Raw genomic sequence first — 9,476 nt, forward strand, 5'->3', positions numbered from 1 at the left:
AGATTGTGATCCTTCGGCTTTCAAGCACTATTTTGCAGTTGAACACAGAAATAGTCTGGAGCATGTCACAGAACTGTGAAGGTCTTCAATCTAAAACAGCTTTTGTATAATCCAGCTGTTTGTGTCCATGCCTTGGTCTCAGAGAGACCAGGATGGTCAGAGCTGCTGCAGAAGGCAGCTCTGGTACACTGGGAGGGCTGGAAGGGCACGTCCTGAGCCCTGCTGAGGGAACCAACATGACCTTCCTCCCCTGGCAGATAGCACTGAGCACACATATCAATCACACCCTTGGATACCTGCTCTTCAGGAGCAGGTAAGCTATTCTGAGAAAGAAGAATTGAAATTGAGGTACAGGGAGAGGGTTGGCAGCCTCATCTGAGGAAGCCTCGTTTGTGTAACAGTAAAACTGAATTCAGAGAGCCATGTCCTGTGGCACAGCACAGTGCTCTCCTCCCAACAGCACAGTCACCAAGGATTAGCTACACCGTGCCCCTTGGTAGGCTGCCTGACATTTTACATTATATACCTTTTGCTCATTGTTATTTTTTATAGTATCTGCAGGAAGAGAATGTCTGTTTACCTCTACTGAACTCTTGCAGAAGTCAATTGGAACCAATTTTCATCTTGGGCAGGACCTCATTTCACACAGCCCTATCAGTGAGCACTAAGGCTCTTCATGAGGGGAGTGACCAATGGACTCCCAGCCAAAACACTCTGTCTGACCATGGACTTCTGCACCCAGACATGCCTCAGACACCAACTAGCCCATGTCTCCTCTCAGCATGCCAAAAGAGACAAGGGTTCATCTCAGAGCACAGTGGCATAACATATAGAGAGATTCTTACAAGGAAAAAACCTGAGAGAAAAGGCAAAAGCAAAAGGAGCTGACTGGTTAAAACATGAAATAATCAGAACACAATGACCTGCTGTTTAAATCAAGACTGATAATGCAGAGGGAGAGGAACTTAATCAAATACTGACACAACTATTCCATTTTCAAAAGTCAGACATTTCCTTTTATAAATAACTGGTATAAAACAATAGATAGTGGAGTGAAGGGACTGAAGAATATATTGTTTTCACCAAACAATGTTGTATGTGGGAGTAGAAGAACCAGTAATTATGATATTTTAGCAAAGCCTGGTTTTGGCAGCTTTTTCAGCATTCACATGCAGAGTGAAATGCCAGTTTCAAATATCAAATTAACAGTAAATCTAGTTCTCCCATTTCTTCTTAGCTTCATTCCATTGACTTTCAAATCACTGAGTGATTTAGAAAATCAGGGTGTTTCAGAAATAAATTATACTTGGTGGCATTTCAAGTCTAACATTATGCTCGGATAAGTATTGTACAATTCAGCAGATTGTTTAAGAGAAAGCAGTTACAAGGGTCAACAGACCTGACTCAACTATGAATTTACTGGAAAAATCCAAGTTGACAGATTTTTAAAAATCTAACATGAACCACATGATTTGGTTTCAAGATTTAAATGAATTTAACAAAATTATCTGGTTATAATTAAAAAAACCCAAAAACCAACAAAACACCAAAACCAGTATCAAAAGGAAAGGAAGCAGAGAAATCAAAATCCCTTTCTATTAATTTTAGTGCTTGCTTGATTGTAGAGATAAATCAGCATGTCAATAATGCTGGTGAAATTCCTTCAATTTTATGTGGAAAGCATCTTGCATTAAATAGACTTTAATCTACAGATCCCTTGATTATTAAAACTCTCCACAATAAAAACAGGGTCAAAAGGCAAACAAATGAAATGAAATCCAGTGATTACAAAAATAAACAACTGAGCAGTAGATGGTAATTTTATGAAGCATATGCAGTAGTTCATATCACAAGGGTGGAAGGACTGGGAAAAAATACTGTATTCAGAAAAAAAAATATATGAAAATGATCTCTTAATTTTTTGGCTAGTCTTTCATCCACCACAATTGTGTGGTCTGTTTTTCAGAGAAAGAAGAAGCCAGCTGAACTTCCTTTGGCCAGAGAATTTTTTGTCTCAGGAGTGGAGTCAGGTTTCTCTTAAATAACTGAAGGCAAGATGGTTGTCTTATATGTGTTGTTACCAAAGGTATTGTGGATGAATACCATACCCAAACCATTTCAGACTGTATGTACCAAGTCCAGAGAAATATGTTTCTTTCTTCACAAAAAGAAAAAAGTGTTTTCCATTGTATGACTGAGAAAACATCTGTTGCTAATCCATGCAGTTTTAAAAGACTGGCTGGTAGCTGTGTTCCTCTGGAGATGGATTGACTCGGCAAGCAATAGATCAGTTCTAAGAAAAAAATCTTCATTGGTACCTCAGTGTCTTCCCTGCACCATGATCATAGCAACCCCAGGGAAGAGGGTGTATCAGACTCCAGAAAAAGATGACTCAAAGTTGAGCTGGAAGCATCCCTAATTATCCAAGAACAAAACCTTGAGTTTGTCTGAAAGACTCTTGGGCTTTTTTCTTATCTTCTTATGCTATTTTTAAACATTTCACATGCAGAACACACACACAAAGTGGTGGTAAGAAGAGGAAATTAAAATATGCCTGAGGAGTATCCAGGGACCATGAACACAGGGGAACACACTAAGCATGTAACCTTAAGATCTCAAACCTATGGTAATGGTCAGCTGTCCTCACATTATCTAAAAGCTAACATCTCTGGTATCTGAGTATCTCTTCAGAGATTCTGTTTTAATCTCTGTGACTGCCTCAAGAAGAGTGCAGGATGAGTTCTACAAGCAAAGCAGGGTCAGGAGCACTGTGCATCAAGACAGACCTCTGCAGTCCTGGACCAAGAGTCTATCCATGCAATATTTTGTAAAGAATGTCACTTTTTGATTTTAACTAATGAGTAGCGGGGAATGTATCTGTATAAATAATTTGACATGAATCTAAGACCAATATCAGAATACTTTAGTTACTGGAATTATATTGCTTTTCAAACTTCTCCCCTTTTCTCTCCCAGCATTTTATTTCAGCAGTCCCATAGTGCAGCATGGGATGAGGTGTCTCCTGCTCACATCACATCACAGCATTGGTACCCCATTTGATGAGTACTCTCAGTCTCTGCTCTGTGTAAAACACAGCAATGATTTTGCTTCAGATTTTCAAGAGGATACATCAGTAAGCTGGTCCTAGCACAGGCCCTAAACTGTCTTTCCTTCTCCCTCCCACAGCACATTCGCTCCCAACACTAATTTCCCAAGAAAATATCTTGTTAGGAAGAAAACACGATGGTATCTTAGCATTTTATTGACCCCCAGTACAGCATTTCATACCCAGGTATCTGTAAAGGATGTGTTAGATTAAGTAAAGGTCTATATGTTGGGATCTCACAAACTGTGGTAGATAAACTGAAAGCAAATCAGTTACTCCTGGATGTTTACTCTCATTCGGGGCTTAAATGAAATAAGGTATCCTGTAGGCCTTTAAGCATAGCAGCTCAGAAACTATAAACAACTCAATGAAACATCACAAGTGCAATTATAAGTTGTGCCCTATAAAGTTCAGTGCCCAAATCAAAATATCCTGGAATGGACATGAAAGGAGGTCACCCTCTGTCTAAAGAGGTTGTGTGACTTTTTTTTAGTCCTGTGGAAAGCTGGTGCTCAAGACATGTGAATGTCAGTCTTGAAAATTGTTTTTTTCCACTGTATCTATGAAAAGTCACATCTATGATGACAGTTCTACATCTTGTAGGGCTTAGTTGTGATGGAGTGATGTTGATTCAGGACCTTGAAAAATCACTGTAAGTTGTAAAATATTTGTTTCGGGCTCAGGTTTGACCTGTCTCAGCCTGTATATTATAGGGGTGTTTGAAACTGGTGAGTGTTTCTGAGCAGGGGCAGATTTGGGATAGAAGTTGCTGACAAGAGTGTGACAGTGCAATAAACTGTGAGGTTTAAGAGAAAGGTTCAGGCTAAATGGCTCCTGCGACCTCAAGAGCAGTGGGATGGCAGAAGTAGGATGGAAAGGGAATTTTGCTTCTGTTGACTTAAGTCTCACAAGTTATCATTCTGATAGGAAACTGTAAGACTTTACCCCTTTACATGCTTACTTGCATTTAGACCTTCATTACCCTTCCTTCAGCAATTTTCTGAAGTACTGCAATCCACAGCGAATCACTCTTTAACCATGTACATGCAGAAGAAAGGAAGGACTGTTCTTTTCCAGGATGCTGTATGTACAACCTCTGAGTCTGTTGGTAGTATCTACATCTCTAGAAATTTTAGAAGTTTTGGCAAATGCAATCTAAGTCACTTCTCATTGCATTTTTCAGAGATTTTCTGAACCTTTGTCCACAAAAAGAAAAAGTCTTGGCATCGTTGAGCGGACAACTGTATTGGCAATATCACTACAGAATGATATTCCTGTTTATGCACCCAGCTAAGGAAGGCAATTTCAGCACTTGCTTCCTGAAGTGGTTGCCACTGCATGTTGAAGATGGTAGGCTGAAAAATGTGGATCACAATATCTCACTTTTTAAAAAAAGTCTTAATTTGAAAAGGGTTGGGGCTTTTTTGCAAAAGATATGACCTAAGAGTTGGACTTGATGATCATTGTAGGTCCCTTCCAACTCAGAATATTTTGTCATTCTGTAATATATTTAAATCAAAGTGTCTGATTTCAATTCTAATCCATATGGCTTAAGGAAATTAATTTTGGATATAATTCACTGTGTGCTTTCTGCAAGAACCAGAAAGAGGTTTGTACACCATTTCAATTTCAATTGGCTGTAGTCAGCCCTTCACACCTCCAGAGGACTTCTAAATGGGGCTGGAAAAGCCTTGTATGAAACTTGTATTACCCAAACTTCTCATGCTAAGACAGGGGATTAATGCTCACATTTTCTTCAGAAAAATGGTAGCACATAGAAAGCTTAGTGCACTCTGTGAACACAACAAAAATAAGAAAATTCAGTGGGACAGAGGTGTGCTGCAATTTAGTTAAAATGCCAAGAGGTAGGATTATTACAGCTTCAAAACAGAGTTTAAATGTTACTTGAAATTTCTTCCAAATTACATGACTAGAAAGTAAAAATCTGATTTTCAGTAAAAATTCATGGCTACTATTGTTTTTTATTTGGTAATTTTATTTATGTTTGTTTATTTATTATTACATTTTATTTCTTTATATTCCTAATAATAATTGATAAATATTATTAATATTGTCATTATTATTCAGATTATTATGTTAAAAGGCTTAAGTAGCATCAGTACCTTCAATGTAATTTCATCGTCTGGGAAGAGAAAATTGAGATAAGTGCATACATTTATGTATGACATAATTTAAGCACACAGCTTCAGAGAAGTCTGTTATTTAGAATATCACTTAAGTCCTATGTTTTCCATCAAGTTGTTTAATGGTAAGTTTAGGCTAACAGTTTACTCAGAAAAAGGAAAATGCTATTCCACTATCTTCCACAGAACACCATCTTCTACAAAACTTCTATTTAGGTTTCATAGGAGTCTGAGAAAGTAAGTATAGAAGAATATTTAAAATTATTTTGCCCTGAGTATTATAAAAAAATCACCAATCTATAATGAATACTTCAGAGAAGCTGAACCTGTTCCTTGCATTTGCTTTTGCATTAACCAGGGAATGCACTTCAAGGAATAGTCATCAACATGCTAAATTACATTACTATTTTTTATTTAGCAATGGAGTTTCACAGAAAATCTTTGCTTGTGCTGGTTTTTCATGGTTAGAAGAGAGGTGTTTGCTGACTCTTACAGGAGTTACACTGCATCTGAGAGGTGAACTTCTGCTAGCAATATCTGCTATCAACCTCCATGGAAACAGTATTCAGATGTAATGACTTTCCTGGGACGTGCTGTGGTCTGGTGGATTATATATGAGCCCACTATATTTTCTGCTCTGTAATCTAAAGCAACTTGTTTTTAAGGAGGTCTGGTTATTTTGATTCTGTCTAAATGAGCATTCAAAGGATTTTTATATTGTGAAACACTTCAGGTCTCAGTCTCCAACTTTAAAAATAGTAGTCATTTTATCTACATTTTATCTATTTATTTATCTATCATTTTTCTATAAACTGCTTCAGCATTTTCAATGCACTCTGGTCTACTGAAGTTACAAAATGGATTTTTTTTCCAAGTCATCCCAGATTTATTCTGGTTTCCCAGCAGCAACGCTTTCCATTTGAAAATTTTTAACTCAGATGGCCCCCTCCTCATTACAGGCAACATATCCAGACTACATTCCCTGCAATGGGAAAGTTTCCCCTCCATCCAGGTCTTCTGGTGCCCCAAGGGCGCCAATAAACCCCAGAGCCAAGCACAGGGGACTGCAAAGAAACTTGGTCAGGCACAGTGGTGCCACAGTGGTGGACACTGGCCTGCAACACCCAAGCTACAGCGCTCTGCTAGTCATCTGGAGATGTACATTGATGTTTTGGGATGGTTTGGGCAGTTAAACAGCAGAATGTTTTCACTTGGGAACATGAAAAGTGAAAATGCTAACTGAAAACATCCAAACTAAGCATTTTCTTGTCTCAAACCATACATCTGTATGTGCCATGAACTTCCAGTTTCATGACTCTCCACACAAATGAAAGAAGCAGTTTTCAGCCCCTGACCCCTGTCCCAATCTTGGATGGTATTTATAGGATGAATTGTTCTTCTGCCTGAAGTTATGGTGCCTCAGAAGGCACCTCATCCATCCTTGAGACCAAGGCTCCAGTTTTCCTGGCCTTAGACTAGTTCCTGGATTGCCTGAATTGCCAGCTTCATTTCACAAGCTCCTTTTGACTGAAGTGACTGAACAGTCACTTCTCTGGAAGGTTTTATGGGGCAGTCTTCTTAACAACATTGCACAGATTAGTCCTTTAGAACAAAAGATTACAAATTTTGAAAGCATTGGGTTTAATACAATTACATTAGCTAGGAGTTTGTCACCTTCCAACAGAGAACTTCAATTCATTTTTTTAATTTTCCCTGAAAGTCCATTTCCTTAAAACCCATTCCTTACTCCTTCAGAAGTTGTTTAATTCAGTATCCTGGAGTTTTGGTTCTCCTCTACATCCTGCCTGGGACTTGTTCCCAGGTGGGCAGAGCTTGCTAAACCCCACAGCTGCACAGATGTAGGACATCAAAGCAGATGGCATTTGCAGCATATCCTAAATGCAATTATATTCTTCCCTGCCCATGGACAGTCAACACCTCCTAGGAGCAAACATATTTCCATACTGTAAATCCCTCATGGCATTTAAAGACACTTATAAACATATGGAATTCATAAATTATTCGAGAGCAGTCCAACATCCTTCAATTTTTTTTCCTGAAGCAAAATATTCTACAGAAATGCAAGTTATTATTATTATCATGTCATGCAGCCAATAACAGCTGGGAGTAGTGAAGAGATTACTGCCTCTTTCTCTTTGCACTGTACTAGCCTAATATGTGTTTAAAGTTTGCTGGACAATTACAGTTTAAAATAACCCATTGTGTAACAACATTTTTCTATGAGCAAAGAGATGGAATTCAGAACATATTGAGCAGAAGTAAAAAAGCCCAGTGTTAATAATCTTAAAATTACTGAGCTAATTAAGTTAGGGCAAGCAAATCACATTCTCTAGATTTCCATTAGATTTAAAATAAGGGAGTTTGAAGAAAATGGATTCAGCTGTTACTGACTTATATATGTACACAATTTTCCATTGGAATGTCTGGGGCAAATTGTACTGCTACAAGCACAGGAACAGCTGGATGTATTTTGATGAAGCAATAAAAAAGGTGGGGGGAAAGGTAGTTTCAGAGGGTAGTATGATATGAAAAGGATTTTGTCTGAGATAGTTTTGGTACATTAGATGAATGCCTGACTGAAAGACAGATGAAGCCAAAGACTCCCTCCCAACTTTGATGGGCTTTGGATGAAACCATGCAGGAGGTCATAATACAAGTTGTACTCTATGCTTAGCTGCTGCAGGTGTTACTGTTCCAGCTACAAATCGCTATCAAATAACAAATACTGAGGCACCTTAAGTATTTCTACCAGGTGATGCTCATCTGGTCTTCAAACAAATGTCCCATGCTTCTGATTGACAACTCTTTGGTGAGTTTTCAATACATTGTGATTACTCTGACCTGCAGCTTTCTGCAACCACTGAATGTTTGTTCTACTGCTGTTTTCATAGGGCCAAAGGTCTCTTTCGTGGTGAAAACTCTAATGTCAGAGGGAGTTTCTGTCTGGGCTTTGTGCATAAGCCTGCAAACCAAACACTCTTTGTTGCATAGGTTTAGGGCTGTGAGAGCAGTATGCTGAAAACATGTTAGGGGAGAGGTGAGACAGGGCCAGAGGACACCAGTGGATCAGAGTTCACATTTCTGCAAGATACAGAGCTCTTCCAGTTCTATCTGTTCCAGAAGGTGGAGTAGTCCCAAGATAGCCTAACACTGGCTTTTCTTCTCTCCCTGTCTCAGCAGCTACTTCCTCCACGGAGTTTCTCCAGCCAGAGTAGAGAATAAGAACATTGTTTTGATCAAGGATAATCTTATCTTCTTTCTGGAATGCTGTTTCAGCTAGAAACTGACTCAGAAATAAGAGTAGTTGAGGGGAGTTCAGGAATTCCTATTTAGGTGAAAGATGAGATGTTGATCTATTCCAGCCAACTAGAAACACTGTGGAACAGAAGCTTTTTTTTCTTTTTTTAAATTTCCTATAAACTATCTACTTTGAATATTAACAATTAAAATAACTCACCCTGTTATAACACAGTTATAGCAATGTCTGGCAGACCCACCTTTGCTTTGCAAGGCACTGATTAAATGCAGTTAGACACAGACAATTGGACAACAACCTTGGATTTCCCTCATTAGCATTATTAACAGTGCTGGCCACTCCTAAGTGGGCAAGAAGATCATGGCCCCTGTCCCAGAGAAGGCAGCAGAGCTGTTTTGCCTCATGTGACACTGTAGAGGGTACCACTGTTTCTGTCCAGGCGCCATTCTTCCAAGCTCTCATCCTGCAAAAAGCTGATGCATATCCCAGATGACAGTATGTAAGCTGTATGGATGTAGAACTTATTTGAACTATGTGTGGTTCTGAACATGCCATCAAGACCAATTATTATCAATACCTCAATCTAACTGCTATTGTAACATGGTGGCCCTCTCCTCCTTTGTGGGATTACTGCCAAAATGCACTAGCATAAGATGCTAGTCTGTAGACATCATAACCTCCTGGGCCACCCCCAAAGTTTTCCAGTAAACTTTCTAGACCCAAACTAAATTATCTTCTGTGGACTCAGCATCTCTCTTGTGTGATTGTTAACCCCCAAAAGGCCCCTTTGTACATTCAGCCTGCCCCACTCAAGTGCATCATGCAGAGCCTGCCACAAGGAACTTGACCCGAGTCATGCCATTAGCATCTCTCAGAATAAGACAGGTAAGAGATTAGAGATGCTGATGCAGAGTCTGAGCAGGGATTTTTTGCTTTCCCTCTTTCTTAT

Source organism: Cyanistes caeruleus, chromosome 1, assembly GCF_971803275.1.
Source record: "Cyanistes caeruleus chromosome 1, bCyaCae1.hap1.1, whole genome shotgun sequence".
NCBI lineage: Eukaryota > Metazoa > Chordata > Aves > Passeriformes > Paridae > Cyanistes > Cyanistes caeruleus.